We start from the raw sequence: 18,962 nt of genomic DNA, 5'->3' as shown, positions 1-18,962 counted from the left end.
TAATGTGCATGGTATCACGAAGCTCCCGGGATCTTTAAGCTTTTCTGGGAAGCTTTTCAGAATGACTGCACTGCATTCTTCAGTGAGGAGAACTCTTTCAGTTTCTCTCCAATCCTTCTTATGACTCAAGATCTCTTTCATGAACTTGGCATAAGAAGGTATTTGCTCAAGTGCCTCTGCAAACAGAATCTTTATCTCAAGAGTCCTGAGATAGTCTGCAAAGCGAGCAAATTGCTTATCCTGCTCCTCTTGGCGGAGTTTTTGAGGATAAGGCATCTTGTCTTTGTATTCCTCAACCTTGGTTGCTGTAGGTTTATTCCCTACAGAGGTGGTTGGGGAAGCCTTTTTAGAGGGGTTGTTATCAGTACTTGTGTGTGTCTGATCCCTCACTGGCATTTGAATGCCAGGGGTGGAAGCTGGATTGGCGTTGGACGCCAACTCCTTACCTGTTCTTGGCGTTTGAACGCCAGAACTGAGCTTCCTTTGGGTGTTTAACGCCAACTCCTTGCTTGTTTGTGGCGTTTGAACGCCAGAACTGAGCATGGGTTAGGCGTTTAACGCCAGCTCTCCATCCTTTTCTGGCGTCTGAGTGCCAGAATCATTCCTCTCTGGGCTCTTACTGTACTCAAAGGGATTTTGGATGATATTTTGCTCATTTCTTGGCTTCCTATTGCCTTGAAGTGAGGTATTTAATGTTTTCCCACTTCTTAATTGAACTGCTTGACATTCTTCTGTTATTTGTTTTGATAACTGATGTTCTGTTTGCCTCAACTGTACTTCCATATTTATATTAGGCATTCTCGTGTCTTGTAGTATCTTCTTGAATTCGGCCAGCTGTTTTGTTAGAAAGTCCAATTGCTGATTGAATTCAGTAAATTGTTCTATAGGACTGAGTCCAGCAGTTACTGTTTTAGCCTCTTCTTTCATGGAACATTCACTGCTTAGGTACAGATGTTGATTTCTGGCAACTGTATCAATAAACTCTTGAGCCTCTTCAATTGTCTTTCTCATGTGTATAGATCCACCAGCTGAGTGATCTAGAGAAATTTGAGCTTTCTCTGTAAGCCCATAATAGAAGATGTCTAACTGCACCCATTCTGAAAACATTTCAGAGGGACATTTTCTTAGCATCTCTCTGTATCTCTCCCAGGCATCATAAAGAGATTCATTATCTCCTTGTTTAAAGCCTTGGATGTCCAGCCTTAGCTGTGTCATCCGTTTTGGAGGGAAGTATTGATTCAGGAATTTTTCTGACAGCTATTTCCATGTCCTTATGCTAGCCTTAGGTTGGTTATTTAACCACCTCTTAGCTTGGTCTTTTACAGCAAATGGAAACAGTAATAATCTGTAGACATCCTGATCTACTTCCTTATCATGTACTGTATCAGCAATTTGTAAAAAATTTGCCAGAAATTCTGTAGGTTCTTCCTGTGGAAGACCGGAATACTGGCAACTTTGCTGCACCATGATAATGAGCTGAGGATTCAACTCAAAGCTACTGACTCCAATGGAGGGTATACAGATACTGCTCCCATATGAAGCAGTAGTGGGGTTAGCATATGACCCCAGAGTCCTCTTGGACTGTTCATTTCCACTTAGGTCCATGATGGAGAAAAGAAAATTGATGTGAATTGCAATTAAAATATATTTTTACTTTTATTTTATAAAAAAGAGAACGAATAAAAAAATAAAATAAAATAACTAGAAATTAAATATAGATTTCGAAAATTAAGAATAAAAAATTTAAAACTAAAATAATTACTTAATTAAGGAGATTTGAAAAACTTTGGATATGATTTTTGAAAAAGATTTTAAATTTTGAAATAGAAATATGAATTTTAAAAGCAATTTTTGAAAATTCACTTTAAAATAGAGAGAAAAGATATTTTTTTATTTTTTAATTTTATGATGAAAGAGAAAAACACACAAAAGACACACAACTTAAAATTTTTAGATCTAATGTTCCTTATTTTCGAAAATTTTGGAGGAAAACACCAAGGAACACCAAACTTAAAAATTTTAAGATCAAAATACAAGGAAGACTCAAGAATACTTTAAAGACTCAAAAGAACAACAAGAACATGAAGATAGAACACCAAACTTAAAATTTTTAGAAAATCAAAATAAAATTTTCGAAAACTAAAGAAAAATCAACAAGAAAACACCAAACTTAAAGTTTGGCACAAGATTTATTCAAAGAAAAATTATTTTTGAAAAGGTTTTAAAAAGAAGATAGCCAATTACCAAGAACATAAGCACAACGCTCTAGCCAATTGAGCTATATATTTAATGTGTTTTAATAAAGTATTTAATAAATAAAGATTTTTTGAAAACTGATATTTTGAAAAAGCACAAGAAAAACAAGAAAAGACACAGAACAAGAAAAACTAAAGATCAAACAAGGAAAATAAACAAGAATAACTTGAAGATTAAGAAAGAACAATGAACACAAATTCGAAAATTAAAAGAAAATAAAAATATGCAATTGACACCAAACTTCAAATATGAAACTAAACTCAAACAGAAAAACTCAATTTTTAGCATATAAAAATTTTCGAAAACAATTAAAAAGAGAAAATAAGGATTAAAAAAAAAATTCAACCAAGAACAATAATAGAAGACTCTAAACCAAAAAGAAAAATTTTTCCTAATCTAAGTAACAAAATAAACCGTCAGTTGTCCAAACTCGAACAATCCCCGGCAACGGCACCAAAAACTTGGTGCACGAATTGTGAATCACACTTTTCACAACTCGTACCACTAACCAGCAAGTGCACTGGGTCGTCCAAGTAATACCTTACGTGAGTAAGGGTCGAATCCCACGGAGATTGTTGGCTTGAAGTAATCTATGGTTATCTTGTAACTCTTAGTCAGGATATCAACTATATTTATCAGTTTGAATTGCGAAAAATAAAAGAGCATGGAATAAATACTTGTTCTGCAGTAATGGAGAATATGTTGGAGTTTTGGAGATGCTTTGTCTTCTGAATCTCTGCTTTCTCCCTGTCTTCTTCTTCACGCACGCAAGGTTCCTCCCATGGCAAGCTGTATGTTGGTGGATCACCGTTGTCAATGGCTACCATCCGTCCTCTCAGTGAAAATGGTCTAGGTGCGCTGTCACCGCACGGCTAATCATCTGTCGGTTCTCACTCATGCTGGAATAGGATCCATTGGTCCTTTTGCATCTGTCACTACGCCCAACCCTTGTGAGTTTGAAGCTCGTCATAGTCATTCAATCCCTGAATCCTACTCAGAATACCACAGACAAGGTTTAGACTTTTTGGATTCTCAAGAATGCTGCCAATAGATTCTAGCTTATACCACGAAGATTCTGATTAAGGAATCCAAGAGATATTCATTAAATCGAAGGTAGAACGGAGGTGGTTGTTAGGCACGCGTTCATAGATTGAGGATGATGATGAGTGTCACGAATCATCACATCCATCATATTGAAGTGCGAATGAACATCTTAGATAGAAACAAGCGTGTTTGAATAGAAAACAGAAATAATTGCATTAATTCATCGAGACACAGCAGAGCTCCTCACCCCCAACAATGGAGTTTAGAGACTCATGCCGTCAAAGAGTACAAAGTTCATATCTAAAATGTCATGAGGTACAAAACAAATCTCTAAAAGTTGTTTAAATACTAAACTAGTAACCTAGATTTACAGAAAATGAGTAAACTAAGATAGATAGTGCAGAAATCCACTTCTGGGGCCCACTTGGTGTGTGCTGGGGCTGAGACTTAAGCTTTACACGTGCCTAGGCTGTTTCCAGAGTTGAACGCCAGGTTGTAACCTGTTTCTGGCGTTCAACTCCAACTTGTAACTTGTTTCTGGCGTTAAACGCCAGAATGCAACATGGAACTGGCGTTGAACGCCAGTTTATGTCATCTATCCTTGAGTAAAGTATAGACTATTATATATTGCTGGAAAGCCCTAGATGTCTACTTTCCAACGGAATTGAGAGTGAACCAATTGGACTCCTTTAGCTCAGAAAAATCCATTCCAAGTGTAGGGAGGTCAGAATCCAACAGCATCAGCAGTCCTTTTTCAGCCTGAATCAGATTTTTGCTCAGCTCCCTCAATTTCAGCCAGAAAATACCTGAAATTACAGAAAAATACACAAACTCATAGTAAAGTCCAAAAATATGAATTTTGCCTAGAAACTAATGAAAATATACTAAAAACTAACTAAAATATACTAAAAACTACATGAAATTAACCCCAAAAGCGTATAAAATATCCGCTCATCATTAAGGTTGAGATTTCAAGAGCTAGATGCAACGGTTGGACTAGTGATCAATTGGTTGGGTCTAAGAGAAGAGTTTGGTACTTCGTTGAGAATTCAGATTGCTTGCCACCTGGTTGGAACAATGATGATCCACTTAAAGACAAGTGTAGAAACAAGATTTAAGATCCTGGCATACAAGAGGATCAACTTTGGAAGATCAAAGCTTGTGAAGAACTTCATCAAGGCTTGGTGAATTCACTTGGAAATGTTGGAGCTTATTGGAAGTCCAAGCATTGGTGGAAGTTTCAAGATGAGTTCAAGCACAAGCCACCATGACAAGGAGCTCACCAAATGTCCAACTTAAGGACTTTAACTAAAAGTGCTAGGTGGGAGACACCCCACCATGGTATATTCTTCCTATTTTCTCTTTTGTTTACATTGGTAATAAGTTAAATTTTCATTTTTAGTTATGTTTATTTAGTTTAAATTATGGTTTCACTTGCTTAATCATGTTTGGCACTGCTTTGGTAGCCTGTTATTTCTGAATAAACGTTAAAAAAGGGGCCTGTCACGCGTACCCGTGACCGATGCGTACGCGTCGATGCTAATTTCGCTCTCTAGTATATTGAACAGAGAGTTACGCTGGAATCGTGCGGCTGGGGTGCCAAGCATATAATCCCATCCGCGCGTGCGCGTCCCAGACGCGTACGCGTTATATGTAAATGCTGCCCCAGTACAAATTGAAAAAAGAGTTGTGCGCCAAGTATGCTGAAACTGTGCGTTTCGCCCAATTTTCATCCACGCGTACACGTGCTTCACGCGTACGCGTCATCCTCATTTCTCTCACTTCACGCGTTCGAGTCGCTGACGCGTACGCGTCGATGCCTATTTCTCTCTTCCACGCTCAAGCGTGATCCACGCGTACGCGTGGATTTAAATGCGATAACACCCCTAACGCGTGAACCCTATTTGCGTCCCATTTTCCACCTTCTTCCCTCCAATGTTCTCCTCCTTTCTTCTTCAAACTCACGGAACCCCATTGCCACCAGTACTCAGCTCCATAACCCCGTTCTCACCCTTCATCCCTCTTTCTTCCTCTTCTCCTCTCTCGCTCCATCTTCCTCTTCCTGCCACCACCAGTGACCGCCGCGGCCAGCCACTGCGCCACTGTTGCAGCCGGCATCCTTCTGCTTCCATTTCCCCTTCTCTTGTCCCTTCTCGTCCTCTGTCCCAATTCTGCTTTCCAGGTTCACGTTTTTCTTTAATTGAGTTCTGTTTCAGTCATTTACTACTAGTTAAATTTTGTTTAGCTTATAATTTAGTTAGAAATGCATGTTAGTAGATTATAGGTGGTTAGGTAGTTAATTGATTTTGTAGTGAATTTAGGTTTGAATTCTTGTTGTTTATGCTATTTGGCTTAGTTAGTGGATTTCTTTAGGCTTATCTTGATTGCTGCTGCTGTTTGGAAATGGATGCTTTTCTTTTTGTAATTGGTTTGTTTGTTGCCGGATGACTTGTCCTTGTGTTAATTTGGTTTGTTGATGCTGCTGCATAGTTGTTCTTGCTGTTTTCCTCTTGCTGATGATTGTTATTTGATATAAGCAATTTATGGATTGTTTGCAGTGATGACGATTTTGCTTAATGTCTGATTCTAAGTTGCTATTGCTGCTGTGTTCTTGTTTAATTTTGAACTTGATTGTCGGATTCAATTACGTGAATTTATCTGAATTCATCTTGCTTACTTGTGGAATGGCTGTTGAATTCAAAAGAAAGAATGCTGCCTGATGATCGGGTTCTTCGCTAGTAATGAATTTTATAAAAATAATCGCGTTGTAAGTATAGTTTCTAAACTAACAAAAAATCTTTTCGTACAAAAAATTTGGTTGTCACTTAAGCAAACCCAATAAAATTTATAACCGAAGTATTTAAACCTCGGGTCGTCTTCTCAAGGAATTGCTGGGAGGTGTGTTTATGATTGGTTATGAAATTGTATATTTTTGTTTTGGGTTTTTGAAATAGGGAACCAGTAATTTAAATAGCAAGAAAAATAAATTAATAATTATAAAGAAAACTCTTGGTAAGGTATGAAAACTGGAAATCCCATCCTAGTTATCCTTATCAGGTGTGATGAGAATTGTTTATTGCTCCCACTTAGTTAACCCTTACTAAATAAAGGAAAGTCAAGTGGATTAATCAACTTGATTCCTCAAGTCCTAGTCAACTCCTATGGAAAGACTAGCTTTAGAGGAATCCAAGTCAATCAGCAGTTTCAAACTCTTAATCAACTGCTGAGTTTGATAACTCAGGTGTCACCAATTACTCAACCAAAGCCAAAAGGGAAGAAAATATACTTGAATGAAAATAATTTGGATTAATTAGAAGCATCAATAACATAAATTAAAGAAAGCAATTATAAGTCCGAAATACCTCAAATTATATTAAATAAAGAAATCAACTCTAACATGGAGTTCATAAGCCAAATTGAAAAGATAAATAACAATTAAAGTAATAGAATAAATAAAAGTAAAAAATAAATTAAAGGAACATTGAACCTGTGAATGAAGAGAAGTAGCCTAATCATAATAGAAATCCTAAATCCTAATCCTAATCCTAAATCCTAAGAGAGAGGAGAGAGTCTCTCTCTCTAAAACTACATCTAAAACCTAAAATTATGAATAATGAATGTTGTGTCTATCGTTGTTACTGATTCTTCCATTCTCTGGCTTATATTCTGTGTTTCTGGCTTGGATTTGGGCCGAAAAAGGGTCCGAAAATCGCTGGGGCGACTTCTACAATTTTTTGCACGTGACGTTCATCACGCGTGCGCGTGGGTCACGTGTTCGTGTGGTTTGGAATTTTTCCTTGTCACGCGTACGCGTCATTTGCGTTCTGCTCAAGGTATGCGTGCGCGTCGCTGCCATTTTGCGCTAGACACGCGTCCGCGTCGTCCACGCGTACGCGTCGTTGCCTTTTCTTCAAAACTCCATTTTTGTGCTTTCCTTCCATTTTTGTATATTTCCTTTCTGTCCTCTAAGCCATTCCTGCCCTATAAAGCCTAAAATTACTTAACACACAGATCACGGCATCGAATGGTAATAAAGGATAATTAAAGTAAATAATTTTAAAGCATAGGAAACATATTTTCTCATATATCATAAAATAAGGAAGGAATTGTAAAACCATGCAATTCATATGAATAAGTGGGTAAAGAATTGATAAAAACACTTAATTGACCACAAGATGAATCATAAAATAGGGGTTTATCACTGCCTAAATTCATTGCTTTTGTTCATTGTTGCTGATTTGTCTGACTTGCTCTGAATTCATATGAGTTGTTGTTTTGCTGCTGTTTTTAATCCGGGAACGTTCAATTTACTGCCGGAATGCTGCCAAATTTTTCTGAAATCTTTATGCTATTAATTTCCAATTGTGAACTGAATTTGGCACATTTTGACTTTAGTCCTACTTGATTATTGCCAAATTCAATTCATGAATTGATTGGTTGGCATTTCCGCTCTTCTTTAATTCCCTTTATTCAAATTACATCATTGGAGACAACAAGGAACTAGTTGACGGATTTCTGTGTCAATTAGAACCTTGTTGACCAATGAATTTCGAACCTCTTTTATGTTTAATTTTTCTTTCAAGTTAGGTTCCAAGTTTCCTTCTTCATGGTCCTGTTTCAATTTTAACTTCTCCTTGACCATTGAAGTTATTTCATAAAATTTCAATTTGGCCCAGTCTTGTTCCTTTCTGTTTGAGGTTCTTTCAAGTTGTGCTTATTGGTGCCTTTTTACTTTTGTAGCCGTCTTATATAAACTTTTAGTTTCAATTCCTCTTATATTTTTCTTGTTTGTATATTGTTTGCCTTTCTATTTCTCTGCTTTGATTTGATAATCTATACCCTGGAAATTCTATTTTTCAGGATATCTGATAGGAAAGGGAAAGGCAAGGCTAAGGCCAACTCCAGTAAAAGAAAGAGAGGACAGTCATCCGTTGTTCTATCAGATGAATTTTGGTGTGAAAAGAAATTTAGTGATCAAGAAAAGGCTGATCAACTTGTACCTGCTTCCGACTCAGTCAAATTTGCCAATCTTTACTGTGAACTCAGGTTTTCGGTATTTGTGGCAAAACGGAAACTCTACTTTGAAAAGAAGCTCAGAATACCAACCGATTTGAGGAAGTATACTGAACATCAGATTGAACAGAGAAATTGGGTATTTCTGGATAGGGATCTGGCAGATGTGAACACATCATGGGTCCGTGAGTTCTATTCCAACTATTATCGGACGACCCTTGATGCAGTTCAGCTTAGGGGCAAGCAGATCTTGGTCATAGAGGAGGCAATACAAGATATCCTCCACTTCCGGACTAAAAAAAATGATACAGATGGTTTTCAGAAGGCCAAGGAAGCTATTTGATTTATGAGTTTTGATTTGGATGCCGTCCTGCGTACTATAGCCATTCATCCTGATGTTCCGTGGGCTATGGGAAAGTCGAAGGAAACTCCATGAGGTATCAAGATTGATTATCTTAATGATGAAGCTAGGCTGTGGCAACAGATACTGAGCAATTATGTCATGCCTAGTACTCATGAGTCAGAGGTGCCAGCAGCTATGATCCTTCTTATCTGGTATGTCTTGGAAGGAAAGGACCTGTACCTTCCAAGACTAATCCGGAAGTATATGTCTCGAGTACATGTCAGAGGCACCCTGGCATTCCCGTATGTGATTACTCAGATGGCTATTCGAACTAAGGTACCCTGGGAGCCCCAGAATGAGAGACCACCGATTGCCGACCGCAAGAAGGTTATTCCGCACGGCAAGCGGTTCGGACCTCTAGGCCACAGACCACCACCTACTACTCCTACTGAGGTGGTCACATCCTCAGTAGCACCTTCAGCACTGCCTACTTCAGCAGCATCATCATCCACTTCTCAGCGAGTTTACTACCTTGTGCAGTGCCCTTTTTAGCGCATTGATCAGATGGAGCGCCGCAATCAGTGACACTATGAGCAGTTGGAGCATCGCAACAAGCGCCGCTATGCACATCTGAAGCTGATTATAACTTCTGGGTGTACTGACATCCCCTCTGAGCCTGACACATCCTCGAAGCACTCTGACGAGGAGGAGGAGGACTAGGAGGACGAGGACCGGCAGGAGAGTGCACATCATGAGGAGACTCAGCCAGAGCAGCTGACACAGTCACAGACACAGACACCTGCAGCTGACAGTGGACCCGTGGGCGATGATCCTTCTCACCCAGCTTGATCGAGAAGCATCGAGGACGATGCTGTCATTTAAGTATGGGGAGGTCGCCTTCATCGGCAGAGTTATATTTTGGTGAACCATTTAGACACTTTTGCTTTTATTTTTGTTTTACTTTTCAGTATTTACATTTCTACTTTGTTGTACTTTTGGATTCTTGTATATATTAGTTGTCTTGAGTACTTTTCAATTTCTGCACTTTGCACTTTTGCTTGTATATACCTTAGATTTCTAGTTTGATCTACACCTTTTAGTTTGATAATATATACATATATATATATATATATATATATATATATATATATATATATATATATATATATATATATATAGTATTTTAGCTTATTAGTTGTGATTGGAAAAAATACGCATAATTGAGCTTAGTTTATCCCGTTGCATATGAGAAATTGACTTGGTTGAAAACAGGATCAAACTAAGATTTTTTTTTTGACTTTTCACAATCACATCATATCATTTAGGATATATGTAAGAAATGTCGGTCAAATTGATGAAATTTTCAAGGAATGTATCTTTTTCTTAAAAAGGGCATTAAGATTCACATTGATTTGAGTTGAAACTTTTTGAAACTTACATGATGTATATATATAGTTTGGAATATGGTTTTTGAGCTAAGAACACACAACCTGTAAGTTTTTTAGCCTAATTGTATGGTTACATTATTTAACCATGATTTTTATTCTTGTGTGTTTACTTCTCTATGATTGTAATCTTTGGTTTGTTCCATTCTATATGTCCATTATTTAGTGTATATTCATGCATTTAGGTAATTGAGGCCATCATTTGATTATAGCTCACTTATCCTAAATAGCCTACCATTTCATCTACCTTTGTTTGCCACTTTGAGCCTTTTTAACCCACTTTTGTTCTTTATATTACCACATCACTAGCCTTAAGCGAAAAAATAATTAATTGTTCTATTTAAATCTTTGGTTAGCTTAAGATAGTGAGTGTGTGTCAACTAAGTGTGGGGAAATGTGAGAACTTTGGTTGATGAGAATGTGTTTTGCTTGTTATTAACAAATATTGAGAATTTGAGTGTATACTCGTGTGAAATTATAGAAACCATATGTATTGATGTATTATGCTTTCATATTGAAAAAAAGAAAAAAAAAAGAAAAAAGAAGAAGAAATAAATGAATAGGGGATAAAATTATCCCAATGTTAAGTTCAATAAAAAGATCAATGGGTATGTGATGGAATTAGAATTGATACATGAGTGTGTGAAAATATGCAAAAGTGAGATTTTGGGTGGTTAAGCTTGATTTTAGAATTGTATAGAGTGTGTGCATGTGTTAGGTGAGAACTCATGTTAGTCAAAGATTCAAATGATAGCTCACTTGGCCATACATATATCCTCACCCTTACCTTAGCCCCATTACAACCTTGAAAAGCCCTCATGATATTTGCATTTGTACACTAAATATTTGTTGATTGGTTAGATGAAGAACAAAATTTTAGAAAGTATGATTAGAGGAGATTTGAGTGTTTTAACCCTAAACACTTGAGCGATTAGAGCGCATATACACATCCAGTGAGGGTTCGACCGCTAAATTCCATATGTCCATATTTGATCATTGCTTATCTTGCAAGTTTGTGAACTCTTTTGAATAACTCAATTCAACTGTGAATGTGTTTTGATATGATTGATTTAGCCATTGATTGTGCAATATGATTTCTTGGAAATTTGACTCACTTTGACCATATATATTCTTATATATATAGATAGATACCAAGTAGGTAAAAGCATTTTGTATTTAGTTGCATTCATATAGATAGTTTGCATTTCATAAATTCTACCATTCCTCTTCACTCTCTTATAGTTTCTCTTGAGCTTAGCATGAGGACATGCTAATGTTTAAGTGTGGGGAGATTGATAAATCGCTATTTTACGGTTTATTTTATCTTGAATTGAGCGGATTTTATCCATTATTCTCACACTTATTCATTTAATTCGCATGTTTTACATTTTCCTTCCTAATTTTGTGCTATGATTGAAAACATGCTTCTTTGGCCTTAAATTACTAATTTTTAATCTTCTTTTATTACCATTCGATGCCGTGATATGTTTTTAAGTATTTTCAGAGTTTATAGGGCATGAATGGCTTGGAGGATAGAAAGGAAGCATGCAAAAGTGGAAGGAACACAAGTAAATAAAGATTTGAGAAATGGATGCTGACGCGCACGCGTGGACGACGTGTGCGCGTGATCGCTCCATGCTTCAAGTGACGCGTACGCGTGACGTGACGCGTATACGTGACAAAGTGTCATGTGCTGCAAATATCAGAATTTGCTGGGGGGGCAGTTTTTGGGCCGTTTTTGGCCCAGTTTCAAGCTCAAAAATGAAGATTAGAGGCTGCAGAGTGGAGCTGGAAGGGGGGGGATCATTCAACATTCATTCATACAACTTTAGGTTTTAGAGTTTTTAGGTTTAGCTCTTCTCAATTTCAGACTTCTACTTTGCTTTAATTTGGTTTTCTGCTACTTTTATTTGTTCTAGTACCTTAGTTATCTTCTTTTGTTGATTTCCCTTTTCTACCATTTTTATGTTTATAAGCTCTTATTACATTTGATTTTGTTAATGCAATTTATGTTTTCCATGTTTATTGTTACTCTCTTTTATTATTAGTTATTGATGCTTACAATTGGTTGTTTAGATTTAATATTCCTTGTTGATTTTATCATGTTTTTATGTTATGCCTTCCAAGTGTTTGATAAAATGCTTGGTTGGATTTTAAATTAGATTTTTATGTTCTTAACTTGGATTGATCAATTAGAGACTCTTGAGTTATCAGAATTCTTTTTTTGATTGGTGATTGAGACTTGCTAGTTGGCTTAGTTTCCACTAAATCTAGTCTTTGATTAGGACTTGTGAACTTAAGTTGATTTTTGCTCACTTGAATTTCCTTCATTGTTAGAGGTTAACTAAGTGAAAGTAAAAGGCAATTACCATCACAATTAATGATGATAATGAGGATAGAAATTCCAATTTTCAATCCTTGTTAGGATTTTTCTTAGTTGTTATTTTATTTCCTTGTTATTTATATTACTTGTCTCTTATTACAAAATCCAAAAAGATACTTTTCCATAACCAATAGTAAAAACAATTCCCTGCAATTCCTTGATAGACGACTCGAGGTTTAAATACTTTGGTTTATTTTTATTGGGTTTGCTTTAGTGACAAACAAATTAAATGTTGATTGAGGTTTAATTGTCGGTTTAGACTATACTTGCAACGCGATATTTTTGTGAAAATCTTTACTGACATTTTTCCTCCGTCAATACCCCCAACTAACCCAGCTACTTTTTCGTTCCTCTCCCTTTTGACCCACCAAAATCGAGCTAAAATACCATGAATTTCCTGTAGTAAGGAGTCAGGAAGTTTGAAGCATGACAGGGTGTAAATAGGGACAGCTATCTAATGTTGCCAATCCAATGTAGTTGTAGGATAAGAATCAGACCAATCCAATGTTGCCAATACCCTATCAAAATGCTCTTGAATAAGCTCATGAGCTCTCCTTCTATTTGACCTAGTGAATGGTCTACCCACCGTTCTCAGGTCCAATAAACTATTGTCATCTATAAAGCTATTGAATGCTGCTATAGAAGGGTCCCAAGCCAAACATATTCCTTCCTTTTCCTGGGTATTCCTTATAGCGTTAAAGTCACCAAGAATGATGGTTTTACCTTGAAACTATTGCAGTATAGGTTTGAGCTGTTCAAATTGTTAAAGCCAGATATATTCTATGCTGCTAAAATGAACAACAATTAGCCCCATTCCTCCTTTCTAGTAACATCACTGATTTTTGCAGCAATAAAAAATTCACCAAGTTCGTTACCACCACATCAGTGCCCTCTTTCCATGTCAAAGCAAGGCCACCCGCTGTACCATTAGGATTACACAAGAACCAATCACCAAATCTACATGCCCTCAACTTGTTCTCCACTTGACGAGGTTGATTCTTAGTTTCACAGATAAAACCAACCTCGGGGGAGTAGGATTTACAAATCCTTTTGAGGTTATGGAATGTCAGGAATCTTTTCAAATCCCGACAATTTCACGTTAGGACTCTCATGGCTCTTAGGGCACTGTTTGATGGCAAGTGCCCTCCACCTCCTCACGAGTGTTCTAGACCTCTCCCAAGCAAAGCCTTGTGTGCGGTTCTATGTTTTCTTTCTCATTAAATCTTCTCTTCACCCTACAGTTAACTTGATGACCTTCTGACTTTCTTTGAGCCATCTGCTTAATCCTGGTTTGCTCATTTTTTGGTGTGCCAATTTGAATGACCTTTTGAGCCTCTTCCACAACCATAAGAGATTGAGCTTCTCCTTGTGTTTTCTTAGTAATTGCAGTAGCTATGTTTACCAAATTCTCACCCAAATTCTCCATCAAAAAATTACTCTTTGAGTGAGAACTTTTCTCCTCTGAGACCACCTTACTACCCACCGTTTCTTTCATAGAGAGACTTGAGAAACTATTAAGTAGCCAGCTAAGGATAGGTTTTCTCTTCGGTTTGTCCCCTTGGTCATGCTGATTAGAACCAACCGCATTATGAGCATTGTACTCCACTTCAATCTTCCTACCCATCTGATCAGCTTTTATCCAATTCTCAATTTTGTCTTGCCTCACTGAGTTTATTGCTGAATCTGTAAGGAATAAATCACACCCTTTTGGCTCATGCCCTATCCGTGCACAATAGGTACAAAATCTCCCAATTTTTTTCTACCATACACCAACCTCCATAGACTGTTGATCGGGGCAAATCATACAAAGGCTGTCTTTGAGTTTTTTGGATGCATCCATTTCAACTCGTGCTTTGATTATCCAGGATTCTCCACCCTTCATCTCATAGAAACTAATCTCTATAATCGTGCCAATTTTCTCAGTCAGTTTCCTTCCAACTTCTATAGTTTTATAGCATTCTGGCAATTTCCAAAATTGGGACCATACTGAGAAGCCTTGCATCTCACTCTCCTCCCTTTGATCAGAGACATTCCATCTCCTCACATGAAGAACATAATCTTTAAAGAAGCATGGGGAACCTTTCTCAATCCTCAGCAGCTTCCTATCATTGTCAAAAAAAATATTGGAATTTGTTACCTCCTTTATCCGAGACTCTGAAGCCTTCTGGTCTGCCCCATATAGCCCTAAATGCATTCTCCATAGTGCCCACAGAGAACTTTTTGTCTGCAAAAACACGGCCTATGAGGCTATTAGCACATGCTTCCTTCCCTTTCCTGATATCTTCTTCCTCGACTATCACCACATTATCGTTCTCACCATCACTATCTGAATTTTCTCCTCTGGCAAATCTCATCCCTGCCTCCATACTCAACTGTATAATCTGATCGCTGCAGAAACTAAGAATTTGTGAAGAGCTGCTCCAAAGGAGCACAGAAACCCTAGCAGAGCACTAGTCAACCCTAATGGGCCTCATGTATTATTAGATTAGTGTTAATTTTTTTGAAAATTTAACTATTTGGGATATATTTGATGCAAATTAAAAAATTTAGGGACAAAATTAAAACAAAATAAAATTTAGAGGTATTTTTAAAAGTTTTAACAAATTTTAGAGACAAAAAATATATTTTATTTTATTTTATTATTCATTGATATTTTATTCATGATGCATAAGTTTCTGAAGATGTAGTTGATTTGACAAAATTTCATTGGGTAAATTCAAAAATTAAGAGCCATAATGTAGCTATTAGTTTTTAAGATCATGTTGTTTGCATCCTAAAAAATATTTTGTTTTCATTATGAAATCAAATTTTGGATTTTATTTACTCCTTAGTTGTCCACTTTCTATAGTTAGATTTGAGTTTTAGGGACAAAATAGCAAGTCAAGTTAGGATTTATATTGTGTTTGCTTTGGGCCAAAGGATAGTGAAAAGAGAGATAGATAGATGAAATTGTATTTAGTTACAATAAGAGGGACAAAAGTTTGTTTTCAAGAAATAAGATTGCATTTGATTTGTGTCATGTTTATAGGAATTTGTTTTTTAAGACAAGATACATTTAACATTGAAAAACTGTTTAAAGACGGATACATAGATATTGAATATAATTTTTTTGTATAAATTTTTTTATGTGTTATTTTTTTAAGACATTAATAAACATAGGATTTGACAAAATGGATATATATTTTTTAATGAATATCTTTTTTTTTATTTATAGATATTTTTTATTATTTTACAATTATTTTTTTTATTCTCAATATTTAAAATTTAATTTCATTTATCTCTTCTCATTCAAGTTGCAGTATCATCTCAACCCCCCAGATAATCTCTTCTCTCTACTCTCTATCTCCTCTTTTATTTATTTATTTATTTTGTAATTTGCGATTGTTAAATACTCTATCAATGGTAGATATTTCAGTACTCCAATTTTTTTTGTTACTATACTTGGTAGCCATTTGATTTTGAGGTATGTCTCTGCTTCTCCTCTTTTTGTTTCGTTTTTCTTTTTTATTTAAGACTATCTTATTTCTCTATCTTTTTCCTTTTTTTCTTTTTCTATTTGACACTATTTTCTCGTTTTTTGTTTTGTGATATAAGGCAATCTTGTTTTCATTTGTCTCCCTCTTTTGTTTATTTAAAACACATTTTTTTTAAGATAAGGATAACCCAAATATATACTGAGACACAAAATTTCGTCACCAAATAGGTCAGACACAGAAATGGATCCTCTCAATTTTTTTTAACAATGGAGAGAGTAAAGTGTGATCTCTCATCATTAGTTTTATAAGTGGAACCAAGAATAAATACGAGAGAGAGAGAGCAATAAAGGGTTAGAGATCACACTTTAGACTCTCAATTTTTTTTAACAATTGAGAGAATCCATTCCCGTTAGACATAGAGACACAAATTTTTTTAATAGGGTAAAGTATATTTTTTATCCTTGAAATTTGAAAAAAGTTTAAAAAATATTCCTAAGTTTTATTTTATTTCAATTTTATCCCAGAAGTTTTCGATTTGCATAAAAAATACACCTGACGGCTAATTTTTCAAAAAATTTAAGACCAATTCAACAACAATTTCAGAAAAATAACCCTCAATATAAGCAAATCAAGTGTAAATTTCATGCATTATTGTTAAATTGGTCTTAAATTTTTTGAAAATTTAGCCGTCAAGGGTATATTTGATGCAAATCGAATACTTCTAGGACAAAATTGAAACAAAATAAAACTTAGGGATATTTTTGAAACTTTTGTCAAACTTCAGGGATAAAAAGTATACTTTACCCTTTTTAATATTATCCTTATGAAAAATTATAATTTCCAAATTATCCTTCTCTTTATAGCATCATCTCTCCAATATTTTCTCTCACTAACTCTCTCTCTCCCCATGAACCGTACTTCTCTCTTTTTCACTATCTACATTCTCTCACCATCGTGTTTTCTCTCTCTTTCAAAAAAAAAAAGACATTAAATTAATTAGAATATGGATGAATATAATTTTGTAGGTCTTTTATGAATCGGATTTTTTTTTATTTCAATTTGTTTTACTGAAATTTGAAGGAAAAAAAAGCACGGAGGTTGATCGAAATAGTGAGGAAGACGATGAGGTGGAGAGAGAAGGCAAAAAGATTTTTTTAAGAAAAAGGGTAAAATTAAATTTTTTAAATTATACGTGTCTTGTCTATCTATTTGTCAAACACAGTATATGGATACAAATATTTTATACTTATGTCTTTAGTGTCTATGTCTTAATATACACACTAACTAACTAAAGCCTAAGAGATGTAAATTTGTGTCTTTCGGTAGAGATGACAATGAATTGGCTAGGGATGACAATGAAGTGGCTAGGAATGACAACTTCTCTGAAAAATTTGTGTCTTTCAGCCCGACCTCCTCAACAACACCACTTCGCCTCTACTCTACCTTATTTTCGCCTTTCACCCGATGAACTCTTACTTCTCGACGTGCTTTGTTCAGGGTCAACACTTCTCACTGATAATCTCCCTCAACCTCGCCTCTTGTCGTGCCTCTACCTCTATGTTGTCATCTCTACAGATTTATCTGTCTTTGTGATGTCATTTCTAAACATCTGTCTGTTACTGTGTATTTACCTTTGTGCCACTAGTGTCACCGTACTTGCTCTCCTTCGGTGTCACCCTTCCATCTGCAGCCTGCTGATTGGCCATTTTATCTTTGCTTAACTTTAGGGTTTAGAGATTTTAAAATATTTTTGTTTTGATTTTTTTTAATTGATTTGGCTAAATTTTCTTCTTCCTAATCAATCTGAACAATTTATATTGTGTATGAGCACTGAACTGTGGTTGAAGACTCTTGACTTGTAAATTGTAATAAGTGACAGTTGTTAAGAATTGTTATATTCTTTTTTATTTTTGTTCAATTTTTCATATTTTCAAACAACCACAGATATTCGTAGGGATTCATATATCCAATAGAATGGGTATCCATTACCCATCGCAGATACAAAATGAGGATGGGAGGCAGTTTGGAAAGCAAGGGTAGGGGTCGGAAGTTATCACCTGTTCTATGAAGACTCGTCAGCATCCCTAGAGGCGGAATAGGATGGATATTTATATACCTATATCTGTCTTGAACACTCGTATGTCGCTTTATTTTCTACTTCGATATCCACGTATATCTTAATTTTTGCCCTATGCCCACTCTGCCTCGAATAAAATCTCTGATCTGTGATTTCCCTTCTTAGAAACATCTATGAAATTAGATTACTGGATTAGTGGGTCAGAGGATTAGAGTTTTTATTTCTATTTTTATTTATATAAACTAAATTCAATAAAAATTAAATATATATGCATAATATTAATATTATATATTATGATAATAATTTAAATTACGCACACATACCTATACCTGAAGGTTGTCAATGGCCTAAAAAAGTGAAAATTGTATCTACGGTCACTTTTTAATGCCTTTTAAACTTAGTCACCAACACAGATTTGAGAAAAGAATATTTTGCAGATTCTATTAAACGATTATGCAGGAGACAATTTAGTTTGGTCTCATAATGTCAGAATAGAAAAATAGAGCAGAGAAGAGAAGCTATCATGTATCCTTGTTCAGTCACTTATTGCAATGTAACCTACATCTAATCTACACCATAACAATGGTAGAATTTTTTACTATATTTTCAAAAATTACATTCACCAATTTCCTAAGATTCTTCCTAATCCTATCAAGGAACAACCAAGCTTGTTTCAACTAAGATTCTTCCTAATCCTATCAAGGAAAAACTCATATTTTTGTTCTCACTCCATGGTTTCAACTCTTGCTGATTACTCCTTTTTGTATAGGGGTAATGCTTTCAATATATGAAGTGGTCCTTAGGAACAAGATCTGAGCATAAAGATAGTGTAGAGCTTGTCTTCTTCTCCTAGAATTAGGACAGAAACACAGAGGTAGTGGAGGTGCAAGGTTGCAGAGGAACATTATAATTGTAGCCAAGAATC

At 35.7% G+C, this 18,962-nt stretch overlaps 1 pseudogene; it reads left to right on the top strand.

Annotated features, from left to right (window-relative positions):
* The first annotated feature begins 8,974 nt into the window (after positions 1-8,974).
* On the top strand, positions 8,975-9,505 carry LOC148576029 (uncharacterized; annotated as a pseudogene).
* Positions 9,506-18,962: the final 9,457 nt, after the last annotated feature.

Source organism: Arachis ipaensis, chromosome B1, assembly GCF_059453495.1.
Source record: "Arachis ipaensis isolate K30076 ecotype BB chromosome B1, ASM5945349v1, whole genome shotgun sequence".
Taxonomy (NCBI): domain Eukaryota; kingdom Viridiplantae; phylum Streptophyta; class Magnoliopsida; order Fabales; family Fabaceae; genus Arachis; species Arachis ipaensis.
The sequence above is the reverse complement of the archived record's forward strand: the minus strand, read 5'-3'. Positions and strand labels throughout refer to the sequence as shown.